The sequence below is a fragment of the Falco cherrug genome, unplaced genomic scaffold (genome assembly GCF_023634085.1).
Source record: "Falco cherrug isolate bFalChe1 unplaced genomic scaffold, bFalChe1.pri scaffold_35, whole genome shotgun sequence".
NCBI classification, from domain to species: Eukaryota; Metazoa; Chordata; class Aves; order Falconiformes; family Falconidae; genus Falco; species Falco cherrug.
In genome coordinates this window covers 1271422-1286682 of record NW_026599480.1, presented here as the reverse complement: position 1 = coordinate 1286682, position 15261 = coordinate 1271422, and the positions used below count along the sequence as shown (strand labels likewise).

Sequence of the window (15261 nt, the reverse complement as noted above, 5' to 3'; positions counted from 1 at the left end):
CCTGCTCTTGGGCTCCTGAAGTGCATTAGGGTGAGGTCCAGCAGCCTGGCTGCCCGCCGAGTCCTGGTGCTCCCTGTAGCGCTGTACGGACCCAGAGTGTAGCCTGGCCTCAAGTCTTGAGTGGAAACCTTTCCTAAATGGCTGTGTTGATGTTACAGTTTGCTTAGGACTGGGTGTAAGTGGGATACTACAGGCGTCGTTCCCCTCCTGTCCTGTTCAGCATTATCAGTCTTTAGATTTCCATTAAATCCATGATTTATGGAACAATGGGTTTCACATTCATAGTTTTGCTGATGTCTGTCTTCCCCCCTGGCGTACGGGTGTTTTCACATCAAATGTTAGGGTTTTTTCCTATCAAATGTAAAATCTAAAAATCCACTGCTGCTGACTTCCACAACCTTCTCCCCAGTGAGAGTCCCGTGGGACAGAGACGTGTCTTCTAGCGTGGACAGAGACCCTTCTTGCAGCGCCGTGTAAATCTGCTGGAGGGGCCCCACCAGAGCTGGGACCTTGCTGCCTCGGACCTCCTGGCCAAAAGCGGCAGCTGCTCTTCCCACCTATCACCTGTGGTGCCTGGGAGCACCCTATAGAAAGAATCAAACCCTTGGAACAAGTGGCTGGAGGTTTCCAGAGGTTAGGAGGTTGCTGGAGGGACGATAGCCTTGGAAAGGCTCTCTGGGCAGGGTGGCTTTGCAGGGTTTGTGCAGCAGCTTTGCTGTGTAAGCGGGCCGTTAGCTGCCAGGGGTTGCTCTCAGTGGAAGCTGCAGCAGGCTATTTCAGCCTGTATAAGGTTAACTTGCTGATGAAAATAATAAGAGAAAAGAGGAGGAGCGGTTTTGCAGTCAGCCTGTGACCATGAACATTTTGAGCAGCCGTCCAAGCCTGTGGGAAACAAGCTGTTCTGTAACTCTGACTTTCTGAGTGCGTCTCAAATTTGATTTATTTTTGCAAAGACGCATGGTATGTCAGCAGAAGCATCTGTGGTAGAAGCCCAGGTGGCTCTCAAAGGACAAAGTCCTTTGCTGCACCTTCTCCACCACAGCTTAGCTGTAAGTCACAGTACAGACACGTGGGAGCTGACTCCTTGGAAATGGAAAGCAGAGGAAAGGGAGGAAAAGGATTTGTAATCATTGCTCTTACCTTGACAAGTCATCACTGTCTTGTCATTGCCTGGTAGCGACTCCTCAGTGCCACGGGTCAGCTCTGAGCCGATGGAGATGGTCTTCAAGATGTGCAGGTTACGCAAGTGCTACTGCTGTTGGTGCAGAGGTTGGGCCAGGAGATAACAGCGATATTTGTTCCTGCAAACCTCCACCTCAGCTGAGGTGCCCAGCTGGTCCCCATCCAAATGAGAGGGGACTGCAGAGCACTTTGGTTTTTGGCAGAAGGCGCCATCTCCAGTGGGAGCTATGGTCCATCCCTCCGCTCGCTGTGGGTTCGGTTATTTGTGGGAAGGGGCAGATGCTGGCTTTGGCGTTGCCTTTTCCCTGAGTGCCCTGAACTAACAGGATGCACTTTGGGGAGTCACTTCAGTACTTGTGTTGCCAGCTCTGCCTTTGGGGGTTTTGGTGTGCTTTGAGCAGTGATTTCCTTTCCATGGATCACCTTCTCCCTCCACCAAACAAAGCAGGCCGACAGTTGGTGGTGCCCCACTTTCCAAGACCAGCTTTTTCCTTTTCAGGCTGGTGGAGATGGAGGAGATTCGCATTATTTAGGGGCTGAGGGAGGGGAAATAGGATCTGCATCTATTTACGGTTGGTCTCCTTATTGAGGTCACTTCTGTAGCGGTGAGTCATGGTGTGCCGTCCCCTCGGGTATCACGTTGGCATATGCTGTAGCAAAGCCAGGGCACAACAGCAGGAGTTTTTGTGCTGGATCATCATACATCCACCGTCTGTATTTTATGCCACCTGCCAGCTGCAGCCTGCCTGAGGCTGACATTAAGCCAGCAGTGTTGCAATATCGTGTTCACAGCACTGCATAGTTGCATTTCTGTCCTGGCAAGCATCCACGGTAGTTTTCCATGATCTGACTCAACTGCCATCTTACGGAGAATATGCTAGCCGCGGCAGACCGCTGGCTCCTGCCGTGTCCTAGGGCTGGTACGCCTATGTAGCAGTAGCCCGCAAGGGTGAGTAGTGAAGTGTATCCTTTTAACCAGCAATTCTTTCTTTCCCGTGGGGTAGCAGGAATGTGAGGAACCTTTCCAACAGCCTATTTTCATTTCCCAGGAGAAATAACTTGCAATATTTTCCAGTTTTATGGTCTGACATACAGCAGTAATGAAGGGAGAAATGACAAAGGTTTCCCAAAACAGTCATGTCCTTAACAATTTTTTTTTTAGCCGCAGAATAGTAGAATAATGTGTAACTGATGATTTCTTCTTGCCCTCTCCCTTTGAGTCAAACAGTCTGGCGTGCAGCTTCACTGACAATACAGGGAAGCTGATTGTGGACGTACTGCCTCTAGTTTCTGTCCAAATACATTGAATCCTGGAGAACGGTGATTTCATGTCAGAGATTTGAGTCTGTTAACTGCTGGTGCAGGTTTTCTTGGGAGGGAGGATATGAGTGCAAGGCTCCATCAATAATGCTGCGTTAGGATTGTTGCAGAGAGCTGTGCAGATGCATATGAATGGATGGGTTGTGTTGCTCGTCCGTAGGCTTGTTTCCTCTGATGCCTTAGAGCAGTCTCATCTGACTGTGCCTTGGGATCCAGCAGCACCCTGGATGTAGGGAGATATGTCCCTTACCAGGATCTTATTGCACCACTGACTGGCTTCCTGGAGCATGGCAGGACATCTGGTGAATTATACAGCGTACAGAGAGATCCCAGCAACACTGCAGCAATCACCGTGGTCTCAGTGGTGTTGGGCAAATCATCCCGCTGGGGCCTCGGCCGCTGGGAATAACACCTGCTGGGACCCATCGCCACTCCCTCGCTGTTTGAAGATTTACGCTTGCAGGGTTCTCCCAGGTTCTTGCTGAAGCTGGATTTTTTTTGTGCAGCGGAAGTTCACCATTTTGGTGTTCGGTTTGGGTTATTTTGAGCCAGGATCACATTGTAGTGTCAGAGAAATGCCACGTGGGCACTGACCCAGCTCCGGTTCCGCTTCCGACAGCAGTGGTGATGCAGGAACGGGAGGAGGCCAGGACAACTAGGGCTTTGTGTCATGGGCAATGTCTCATACCCCCTGTGGAGACCTGCAGGCAGCTGGAGCAGATTGCAAAGCCCTGATATTCCTCTTCTGCCAGTTGTTGCCTGCAAGCAGAGGGAGGCTTGGACAGTGAGCCCTGGCCGGGGTAGCCAGCTCTGACGGGACCTTGCCTTTGTTTGTGAGCTGGTTTGCAGATCTCTTCTGCAATGATGAAGGCAGGCATGGTTTTCTTTCTTTCTGTCTTTGTAACTAAGAATGGAAAAATCCATTTGACTTGCTAAATCTCTTCTGATCTGAGAAAACGTGTTCACATGGCTGTAGTGACACAGGGATATAAGGGAAGGTTTGGAGGGAAACCGTATCTTTTCTTTAGGTCAGCTGGCACTTCTGAAGAGATCCTTGATATGCTGAAGCCAGCCAGTTTAGGTCCTTTATTATAGCCCTAATTAAAAAAAAAAAAAAAAAAAAAGCAAGCCTTTACCAGGTGCTAGTAAAGGTAAGGGACTTAAATTTTTTCACAGCTGATTCCAAAGTCTTACACATTTTGTAAGTGTTGTTTGCTCCTTGCTTGTCATTGATGCTCTAAATAAAGGCTTACAGGGCTGTGGTTGAAAACAAGAAATGTAACGTTTGAAGATAAATGGTTTGTTGTCTCCTGTCTTAGGAGGGAGATGTCTGGCCAAATTCTTCAGTTGAAATGGACGTGATCTTCAAACCCCGAGAAGCCAGAGTGTATCGACAGTCTACTGCGACATCTCAGGTACAGCTCCTTTCTCCTCCTCCTGCTACCCACAGCAAAGGCGAGGCACAAATACTCTTCCAGCCCAGTTGGTTCCCACAGAATTTCTAGGAAGAGCCGGTGGTCAGCAGGGCAGTGCCAGCACCTTCCTGCTGTCCCTGTGGCTCCCAGCTGGTCTGTGCAGAGCCAGGGCTTAGCGCGCGTGGCTCCGACCGCTGATCCCAGAGCAGCCAAGCAGCGAGCTTTCATGCCATGCATTCGTTGTGCTGCAAGGTGTTTGTAAAGGCAGAGAGGTACACAGCAGAAGAGCTTTGGTGGACGAGCACTAAGCCCCTATAGACCTCCAGGATGAGCCTTTATTACGTGGATGCGCCATCGGGCTCCTGAGGCGGTAGGAGCTGAGTGAATCGTGCTCCCTGCCCCTGGGTCACCTCCCGCTCTCCAGGCACTGCCAGACCGTAGGTGGCTGAGCCCCGCTGAGCGCAGGGTGTCTGTGAAAGTACCACACGTGTGCTGCTGTCCCTGCGTGGGAATCGTCACCTCGTGGCTCAAGTCTCTGCTTCATCTGGGTCGCGTGTTACAGGGCTCGCTGCCCTCAGCAGGGTGAGCACCCTCCCCAGAAGTCAGAGTGCGAGCAGCCTGCTAGACAAGCTTTATGCTCCTCCCGGCTGACAGAAGTGCTGTCAGGTCTTTTTCTAGGATCGGTTATCACTGACCCACCGAGTTATGCCGCCTTTGCCCTTACAGAGGTGATGGCCTTGCTGTGCTGGCACGGGGCAGGGAATGCTTGCAGCAAGCTCCGTGGTTCAGGTTACCTTGTCCTTCCTCTCCGTCCGTGTGGTGCTGCTTGAGGTGGTTTTCAAGAGCGGGAGGTCCCTGTCAGATTTCCATCCAGGGAACACTCTGGTTTTCCCCATCTAAGAGGAAGGAGGTGCGAGGCCCGTGGTCCCCAGCAGCCAGGCTCCCGTTCTGGAGGGTGCTGAGATCACTAACCCAGCTGCTTCGAGCCATTCCTTACTGCTCCAAGCTGACAGATACAAAGGCCATGAAACAGCTTTTTATTTATATGGTAATTGCACAGGGTTTACTTGGCAAATGCCACCTACAGTAATTAACCAGGGCTCATGTTAACAAACCGCCTTCCTGGCTGCCAGCTGCAGTTGTTAGAGCTGTGGAAGAAAAGGATTGATTTAAAAAGTTGCTTCCAAGGGAATCCTGGCTCAGCGCTGTGCTCCTGGCCCTGGGATTTTTGCTCTGGTGGTGGGGCTGTCCATCACTTTGCTGCAGGGATCTCCAGGGGTTGTGCCTGGAGAGCTTTTGTTGTTGTTGTTGTGGCAGAGAAATAGGAAAATTACTTACATGCAACCTGGGAGTTACAGGAAACAGAGCTGGGCAAGCGATCGGTGTTTAGAAAGAGGAGCCTGCTCTGGAAAAACCCTCGTGGTCCCTCAGGAGGTCTGAACTCTACCATGGGCCCCTTGGGAGAGGACCTCAAGGAGGTCACCTACCCCCCATCCCTCACAAAACAGAGCTGAGCCGCTGTATCGTCAGGGTGGAAACTGTCCCAGGGTGCAAAAAGAGTTTAAAGAAGAAACCAGTGATCTTTAACTAGGGAGTCATTAATTTTGCTTCTTGACGACTCTGAGCAGTGTGACTGCCTTCCTCGTGCATTTGCATGCCAGTCACAGATCCCTTTGGAGGACAATTTGCAGACAGTGTGTGCCCCTTGCAGGGAATATTTAGAAGCTTTGCCCTAGTGCAGCACTGTGAAATGTGCAGTTGGATCTCGAGCCCCATGGGGAAGCGGCTGGCCTCCACGTTTTTTTGCAGTTGCCTCCATAAATTGCTTAGCCGAACGCTTCTGGATCAGGTGATTTACAGAACTCATCAGCACTGTGCAACTTGCAAAGCCAGCAGTTAAGAAGTGGTTTGAAATTTGTTTTGTTTAAGCTCAAAATGAACTTTCTTAGTTATTCATGCAAATAAAGCCATAGCTCTTGAGTGCTGGAAGGAAGCACATAGTGGGAGGGCTCAATCACCTAAAATTCTTTTTTTTGGTTTTTTTTTCTGGATATGGAAATGTACTGGGTTACATCTGATTTCTTCCAAAACCCATTTCTAAGCCACTTTTGCAGGGAGAAGCAAAATCCTAAATGCTGATCACTCCTCCACCTTGCCATGTCCTACATCGTGTAAAACTGGATCTGTGTTGATGTGGTTGGATGAGAATCACATTCAAAACCAATCTCAAAACCTGGGGACGTTCTGTGGGCAAAAAAATGAGTGCCAGAAGGCAGCAGAAGTTAGGGACTTGGGAAACAGTTCTGTGCTGTTGGGCCACCCACACCCCTATTTCTTTGAATGCCGAGTTGTAATCCCTCCATGATGTGCCAAGGTGTTAACCCGACTGAGATCCGAATTCTCACTCCACAGAACCAGGTGTGGCTTTGGGACTGAGGACAAGGAGGCTGCGGCCCCTCCATGCCCTGGTCCATGTGCTCTGGGACATGCTGTGGTGGGAGCGTCACACGGTCCCAGCCCGGGGTACCCAGGCCTTGGGCAGAGACTGGGTGCTCCTGGAAGCCCCAGCTGCTAGCGAGGAGCGGGACATACTCTCTTTTTTCTTTCTTTTTCTCTCGGCTGATGGTCTGCATTTCACTCTGCTCCTCCTCCTTTCAGGAGAGCACTCTCTGAGGTTCACCTGGAAGGAGAGAGCGTAAAACTCCCAGGGTTTCCGAAAGTTCCAGCATCAATGTAGGGGTAGAAGAAAGGATAGCTTCCGCAGACCTTCCAGGAGAGACTGAGGGCCTGCTGCAGAAGGGAAAGAATGGCCACTGATTTTTTTTTTATGATAGTGGCCATGGGACATGCCTCACCCATGATTATGGGCAAAACTTGTCCCTTGGAAATCTTTGTCATTTCCTAAGAGCTTTGATGGTTTAGAACATCAAGTTTTGTAATGAAAATTAAGCCACATGTGATGCAAGATGGATCTGCATCTTTTCGGGTGTCTGTGCAATAGAAGTACACAGCCCTCTGATGCGTGCCTGAGCTGTGAAGTGTAACTCATCTCTGCTGTCAGCTGGGCTTCGGCTGGATCCACTTAAAACCCACTGAATTCAGCAAAAGCTCCCTAGCTCTTCCTTTCTGCCTTTGGGTGTGATCAAACATCCCCGTGCCACGGTTGCAAGCCTAAAGTCAGCGATCACTGAAAAGGCTGTTCCAGGAGGGTTTTTTCCGAGTTGTGATCTAGTCACACATGGGCTTCTCTTTGCAATAAGAAGTTGGTTTGGACATTCTGGAATTACTAAGCAGCAGACATTTGTAAAAAAAGAAATCAACTTTCAGTCCCTAAGCTTTAGTTTATGGTGGGTGTCACACAAAAGGAGCTCAAAGGATAGAGGCATAGTTTTGCACAAAAGCCACAGTGACGGTTGTGTACAACTTCTGGGGCTTTCTTCTGCTCCTTGTGCTACTCGCTTTCCGTACAAGAGTAGAATGGGATGGCAGGGTGACCTAAGCCAAAATCTGAGCTAGAATTCAGGCACTTTAGGCTGCTCCAGTGGTTCAAGAAAGGCTTCAGACTGAAAGATCCTGCACTATGCCATCTTAGCAGACTTAAGGAAGAAAATCAGCATCTTGGAGTTCAGCTGTAAGCCTTGTGGAGTCAGTTGCCTTTGCAGCAAGGGATATGTGTGTTAGCAGTACACTTAGAGCTTATCTGGTTTCAGTAGCGAGGAGGCTGATTTCCGTAACTGCTTGGCATGCTTCAGGTGGGGCGTCTTTACAAAGCTGAGCTCTTGGTTTGATGGTGGGAACAGGTGAGTGCTGCTCTCTGAAGACCGTAAAGCCCCGTCTTAACAAGGCGCTGCTGCAGGCGGTGAGCCCTGGAGCACCCCGGTACGGAGCCCTACGTTAGGCGCAGGTGGTGGCTGAGATGCTCTGCCTGCTTGAGGCAGCGCTCGGGTGCGCGTGTCGCTGTCAGCAGGCTGCTGGGGTATCGCTGTCAGCAGGCTGCTCTGCCTTGCTTGGGCTCATACTTCTCAGCTCCCGTGCAGTCGTCTCCGATTGCAGCGATACAGACAGCAGATTTTTCTCTCCAGTTCTGTTTTGTGAGCTTTGTGCCTTCTCTGAATGGATTTCAAAGCTCATTTACGTGCACGGGAAGGAATTCAGAAATCATGTTTTGTACGCAGCATCACTTTCTGAGGGTGCAAACTGATTGCTAAGTTACAAACCAGCCCAAGGGCTCCGTCAGAAGTTAGAAACCAGCCGCAAAGTTTATCTGCTGAGGGAAGAGAAGGGTCCCGTATCTTCTCGCGGAGCATCTAGTGCTGGTGCCACCCAGCCCGGAGTCAGGGACTGGCTCTGAGGCTGCCTGGAAAATCCAGGCGAACCGAAGGAATTCTGTACTGACATGGCAACCTCTCCCCAGGCCGTGAGACCAGGCTGCCCCTGCGCATCAAAGGGAGCGGCATAGGGCCCCAGCTGCGCTTCAGCTTTGACCAGCTGGACATCGGGAAGGTTTTTGTTGCATCAGCCCCCAGCTACGAGGTGAGCAGTGGGGTTTGCTGGGGTTGGGGTGGATCCTGATGGCCCCTGGGGCAGCAGTGAGCTTTGTGCACCTGCTGGATTTCTGGCAACACAGGCAGTTACATGCACACATTATTTGATGTAAGTTAAATGTGGGAGTTTTTGCAGAATCCGGATAGTTTTGATGGGGTCTGAAAGGTGTGTATGTTGTCCACAAAGCCCCAATCCCTGCGTTTTGGCAACCTCCCTTTGAGACCAGCTGGGAGGCTTCATGCAGAAGATCCAGCCCTTGACACATGAAAGCAACACCGGGTCAAAAAGGTCAGGATCCAGAGGCTTTTGTTTCAGCCCTAGATGCGCTGCACCCTGGTACCCTGGTGGTTAAAAAGCAGCTGGAACAAAGGTGTTGTGTTCCGACTCGAGTCCGTTGCAAACACCTTTCAGTGAAGCGCATCCTGCTGGCTCCTGGCGCCGGAGGGAAGCCGGGCAGCCTCCCCGCGCAGAGCTGCCCACGCAGGCACCGGGAGCGCTGTCCCTGCTGACCAGCCTCCTGCCACCCTTCAGACCTGGTGCCCCTCTGGCTCTATGAACAGAGCAGAGCAGTTCTGGAAATGAAGCAAAGGAGCTTTCTGGGTATTTGCCTCCCCCCGCCGATGGTGGCAAGTTTTCCCCCCCCAAAAAAATAAAAAATGAAAAATAAAAAAAATACAGTGACTGGAAGAGGTAGAAAATGAGGCAATACATCATGCCAGACACTTTCAAAAGCTTGACTGTTGCAGGGAAGGACACGTTAAGGTGTTTTCTTGCCAAAATATTGTGCACTGTATGCATTTTTAATGCTGATTCTTTATTGATTCTATATATCTATCAATGTATTGGTTTCATTACTGGAGAAAATGCGAGTAAGTAGATGATACTGTAAGTGCTGTATTAAGTAGCCAGACTGGAGGTAAACCTCCATGTAGGATCCCTAAGTGCAATTTGTAATTAAGGTGTAAAACATATGAGTAGTTTCCAAGTTACCAGTGCAGAATTTGAATACATGGATGTTTTCAACAGCAGCTGCAAAATAAAAAAATAAGGGCTGTACCTCTGCTTCTGTCTCAGTTTTTCTGACAGGTTTTGCGAGGACAAAACTTAGGGAAAATAACTGCCAAGCAGGTAGATAAGTCCACAGAAATGGCAGGATTTCACCTGCAGCCTTCGGAAACTGTAGAGCTTTGCTTTGGGTAGGTTTGGTGACCACCAGTGTGCTGATACTCACAGGCAGGTGTGGGCATTTCTTGCTGAATCTCAGCAAATGCTGCAGGATTGTGTAGCTGTTGGAACAGTAAATAATGGTAAATTAGTAGACGATAGCTGTGAATAGTTATGAAAGAGATTCTTTAGAGCAGGTGGAGCTGCTATGCACCTCACTCTCATCCTTTCTTGACATGTCTGGTTGAGCAAAGACAAAGAGACTCTCAGATTAAAGAAAAGAATAAAATGCGCCTCACTGACGTACCCTAGCAGAGTCGGGGAGTGCTGCTGACGCTGGTTATAGGGCTGTCCCGAGGTATTTTCTACATCCAATAAACTTGCTGGCTGTAATGGGAGCTGAATGTGTTTTGCCCTTGGCAGGACTGGGCTCATCTGGAGCGGGAGCATTTAGGTGACGATTCGCTAGTAATGCTGCGACCGCCCTTTGCTGCTCTTTGGGGCAGGTCTGCATCGCCTCGGTGATGCTGAGCACATCCTCAGCCCTGCAAGTCCAAGCGGACTGCTCTGTGCCCGTGGAATAAACCCAGAGTGACTCTGTTTATGTGAAGTTACCACTGGGGTTTTTTGCATGCAAAACCCCAAAGGCAGAAACTGTCCTGTTGTGTTTTCTTTGGCTTCAGCCAAGCAGCAGCACACAGCATCTTTTGCCTTTTGTAGATGTTTAATTAGAAAACAAATCAGCCTTCTGTAAGGAAAGAAGATTCCTCATGTATTTCCATTTTTCTTTCTTGCTGCTGCAGGTGATCCTGTTTAAAAAAGGAGTCATTGATGCCCCCTCCAAGTTGGTCCCTCCAGCGACCGCTCTGGGCTCCTGCTTCTCCTTTCTCCCCCAGGAGGGCATCGTTTTACCAGATGTCCTCCAAGTCATCCAGATCTCCTTCAGTTCCACCGCCCTGGGGCAGTTCGCAGAAGGATTCCGGATCAGTGTGGATGGGTCCCCTGAGCCCGTGACCTTGACCGTCAGGTGAGGAGGGTTACAGGAGCCTGGGGGGTGCCTCCACAGTAGTTCCCACTGCAGACTCCTCTCCTCGAGATGGCATCTGCCTCCTTGCTTTCTGTCTTGCCTTTGTTCCAAGGACCCCTGTCCAGCCCTTATCTCTCATTCTCCAGCCCCACAACTCAAGCTGTTTGTTTCAAATGCTTTTGAGATGCCCACCCACCGGGGCAAGCCGAGCCTCCCTCTTCGGGGGGGTTGTGCACTGGATTTAGTTCTCCAGGGAGGGAAAAACTCCCAGTTCTTTTGAGTGGAGGTGAGCTGGCCGGTGGGACACGGGGCTGCGGAGGAAGGAACAGCGGTGGGAATGCAGGTGGTTCCTCTCCTACCTTGTGCTCCTTCCTGCTCTGTGAGGACCCCGATCTCCCTTCAGAAGCACTATTGGAAGATGTGGCTGTTGCCATAAAGACTGCCCTCTTCCCCTGTTCTCTTGCAAGCTGCGCTGTTACCGGCTGTAGCGCACAGGGCTCTGGGCTGGCTGCTTGGCCGAGCCCTCTGGGCAGTCCTTCAGGTCTGACTTCCTTGAGCACAGCTCCTGTGTGCTCAGCAGAAATGGCAGTTATTTCCCCCCTCGCTGCAAGGCTCACCCTTGGCAGTTTCCCAGTGTGAGACCCAGTTGTGGCTGGTTTGGAGGCAGTTTTCTATTGTCTTTTGGCAAGTGCTATTACGGAAAGCATGTCTGCTCCCTTTGCTCCATCCAGAGTAGGATGCTGGGGCTTGGCAGGTTAAGTCTGATTACGTGAGGTCCTTGGAGAGGGAACCTCATTGTCAGAAGGGATTTGCTACCTAACTTGTTCTCAGGAACTAATTCAGCTCCGGGAATCGAGAATTAGCATGGGATTGAAACTCCTGAAAGTCAGATTTTGAGTGCTTTTTGATTGTGCAGTCAGAAGATGCCCAAACCGTAGGTGATCACTCTTTACTTGGAAACAGACCTGACGAGGTCCTGAACGCTTGTTCTTTTGCTCTTTAGAAAGGGATGCTGGAACTGGGACACCACGGGTGAGTGCAGGTCCCTCCTGCGGGAGGCTGGGGTCTGTTCATGTGTACGAGAGACCCGGTGGCAGTCCTGTGAATAAAACTAGAAGGCACAGGTCACTGTGGTCCTTGATCTGTATTTGTTTTTTTCACCAAGAGGCAGAGCTGGCATTGATTGGCATCAACCATGAAATTAATGAATGTTGTGCAGCTTCAAGTGCTGATTTCAGTGGATGTTGGTGAGTTTTGGAGTTTGGAACCTCTCTGAATTTAGGGATGGGCGGGCTGGTGTGGTGGCTTCAGGACACTCATGTTCGGTCGTGCAAACAGTCTTGCTCTTGGATGTGTCAGCCGGTGCACTGGTGACAAGCTGATACTTTCCTCCAAGATTCAACCATCCACTGTGTAGAACTTGTGCTGCGTTTCTCAGTAGATGTCTGGGGCTCCTGTGGATTCGTGCCTCAAAATCCTGCACGCATAATGGTAGTGTTGAATAAGATCTGAGGAAGATGTCCATATAGGCCATGGAAAGGCCAGTTCCAGCAAAGAGATACCAAAGCAGGGAACCTGTGGCTGAGAGGGCTAGTTACAATGAACCTGCTTCTGCATGGACAGCTCTGCCCGTCACATGACAGATGGGGAAACTGAGGCACAGAGCCATCACTTGTTCAGGGTCCTTCACTGGGCCAGCAGCAACCTGGGGGTGTACCCTGCCTGCCCTGGTGCCCTGAGCCACCTCAGCAGCTGCCACCTGCTGACCACGTTGCTTTGGCTGCCTCCTGTGCACAGGGATGCTGTGCCGAGCGCAGGGGTGACGGGTTGGTTTGAAACCCACCGTGCTGCTGAGACCAGCTTCTGTCCGTCCCGGTGGTAACGAAAGCCGAACACTTTGCAGTTCTTTTTAACCAAGCCAGTTCCTCCTCTGCCTTTGTCCTTACAGGGGCTGTGTCATCGGACCGACTTTCCCTTTCAATGCACCTCCCCTCCACTTTGGTGACGTCTCCTTTGGTGAGTGTGCCCTGGGCTTGGACCGCTGGTGGGGAGGTCTGTGCCTTTCTGAAATGAAGCGCTTTGGGAGTGTCTGTCGCTTGTGTTCCTCCACAGCAGCCTTCAGGGTGTTAGAACCAGGGCTGCTGCTTGCTCAGGTGGTATTTTGCTGCCGTGAGATCAAACAGGACCAAAGGAATAGAAAGTCAGTATTTTTCTGGTGCCCTCAGAGCCTGCTCAGCCCCAACCTCCCAATCCTTGGCGACAGAATGATGGTGAAAGCCTTTGTCCAAGAAGGGCCCAGGGGATGGGGCTGCAGGAGAAGGGAGTTGGAGCCACACGCTAGCCTGTGGCTGCTCAGGGTGAATGTTCCTGTTGCAAGGCGAGGACACCACTTACCCACTTGACCTTTAGTGTGAGCTGTTAATTTGTGCTGTGAGGGCTCCTCGTTATCACCTGCCCGGTAATAAGCCCAGGCAGTAGCTCGGCATTGGATTGGGCAGTGATGTCTCCAGAGATGTGGGCTCCTTCTTCCCCAGCCAAAGCACTGTGGAGCTGGCGGAGCCGGTGGCTGAGCACCCAGAGCTTCTCCACTGAAATGCAGATTCTGATTCTCCATCTCGAGTCTCAGAGAAAAGGCTTTGTACTGAGATGATCTAAAGTTTAAATGTGAGATCAGTTGTGGACTGATTGAAGGGCCATGATCATTCTGTGCCCAGGATGCCTCTGTGGTTTCATGCTGTTCGTGGACTTTCTAGGAAAACTCGATACTTTCCCTGAGCCACTTCCCCCTCTCCCTGCGTCACCACTCGGCCACGTCTCTGCTTCCTTTTGAGTAAATAAACCCACAAGAAGCGCACCAGCAGAAATGCGGTTGTGTAATAGGAGATTCATCCTACTTTAATCTGATTTCATTAACAAGGCCTTTTCAGCTGAAGGCAGCTATTGTATTTTTGCTTCTTGTCACTGTGCTGCTGGCTGTTGTCTGCATCTGGTGGCTTCGGTCCCATTTGGGGCTGTGCAGTGGGTCAGTCGGTGCATGTCCTTTCTGTGCCCCACCCCCGCCTCCCTGCCGGAGTAATTGCTGGCGGTGGACAATGGTCACTGCTGCTGGGCACAGAGGAACTATCTGCTGTGTCTGCAGGTGGTTTTCCTCCCTGTCTTTATTCAAATAGCACTTGGTAAGCAGGGCATGGGAGGTGTCTTCTTCTGGCAGAGCTGGTGACCGCTCCAGACCAAGCTGCGGGCTGGTGTCCTGCCTCTGCAGAACAGCCACCCCCTCACCCAGTGTGGTTGTACCACTGGTTTTCCGTTGTGGAAAGCAAGTGTCAGAGCTAAAGTGATGTCAGGCTTTGTGGGCAGTAATCAAAGGCAGTGTGGATGTGATGTCCCCGTGTGTTAGGTAAGGTGAGACACAGTTCCTGCTCATTTCTAAGGAAGCATCAGGTTTGCCTGCAGTGAGGTGGGCTGAGTTGTCATGTGCTCAGTCTGGTTGCCCCAAAACAGGAGATGCCTTAAGGGTCCTGCCTAGAGAAACTGCATTAGAGTGCAATGCATCATGTTGTAGTGCCCAGTTTCATCCTTTCTTTTCCTTACACGACAATGCCCTACTTTCATATATTGAAAACTGGAGGAATGCTCATGGAGTTAATGGGGGATTTTACAGACTGAATTTTCAGAATAAATGCTCTGTCTGGGTGCACACTGATCAGTGAGAAAGAGTTTGGGCTGGTTTGGGGGCAGGTGAGAGAGCTCCTCACAGGTAGAGACAGCTCTTCAGCACCAACGGCATTGCCCATTGCCAAGGAAGCAAGCTGTGCCATCCATGGAAAAAGCAAATCCGGTCACAACTCACTCCTCCCTGAGCTTCTCCATTACCTCTCATTCACACTGAAAAGAGATAAACAACAAGCACCGGTCTATCCTAACAGGAGAGTCACACCAGGAATCACGGGATAACCGGGGACTTAACTGATATTTGTCTCACCTTTCCAGGCTTTCCTCGCACCCTGCTGTGTCACCTCACTAACACCTCCTTGGTTCCCATGACTTTCAACCTTCGCATCCCTGGCGATGGCTCAGGACAGTGCAGCGTCACCAGTTTTGCTCAGATATCAGACAACACTTGCCCGTCCTGGAGAAAGGGAGCCCAACATCACATCAAGCCAACTGAATCCACCATAATGCCCTGCAAGGGGACCATCCGCTCCCAAGGAGCCCTGGGTATCCAGGTATGGCACGAGCCCGGCCATACGTGCTTCAGCAGGTGGAGCTGAAGCTTCACTGGTGCGCAGGAGGGCTGTAGTGCTGCTGGCTTTGGGCATAACGCAAGTAAGAGATCGGTGTTCGTGTTAGTTTTTTGTGAGCTGGGGTACTCTGGGGCGGAGCACCGTTTTGTTTCCAAAGTTGTAAGCCAAGGATCATGTACCCTACGGTCAAGCACAGAAGCCGTGCGTGCGTGTCCGAGCTGCTTAGAGCAATTTGATTTAAAGTGGGCCGAGGAAGGATGGGGACAGAAGGTGACTGTTAAAAGAAAGATGTCATTGCATAAAGCAGTTTGCTATTCTTCCCGGTCTTATCTTTCCTCTTGTGTTGAGCAGAATGGTTGCATCC

General features: G+C 50.8%; 1 pseudogene; it reads left to right on the top strand.

Annotated features, from left to right (window-relative positions):
- LOC129735101 (hydrocephalus-inducing protein homolog) overlaps positions 1 to 15261 on the top strand; it is a 59822-nt pseudogene that overhangs the window by 37656 nt on the left and 6905 nt on the right.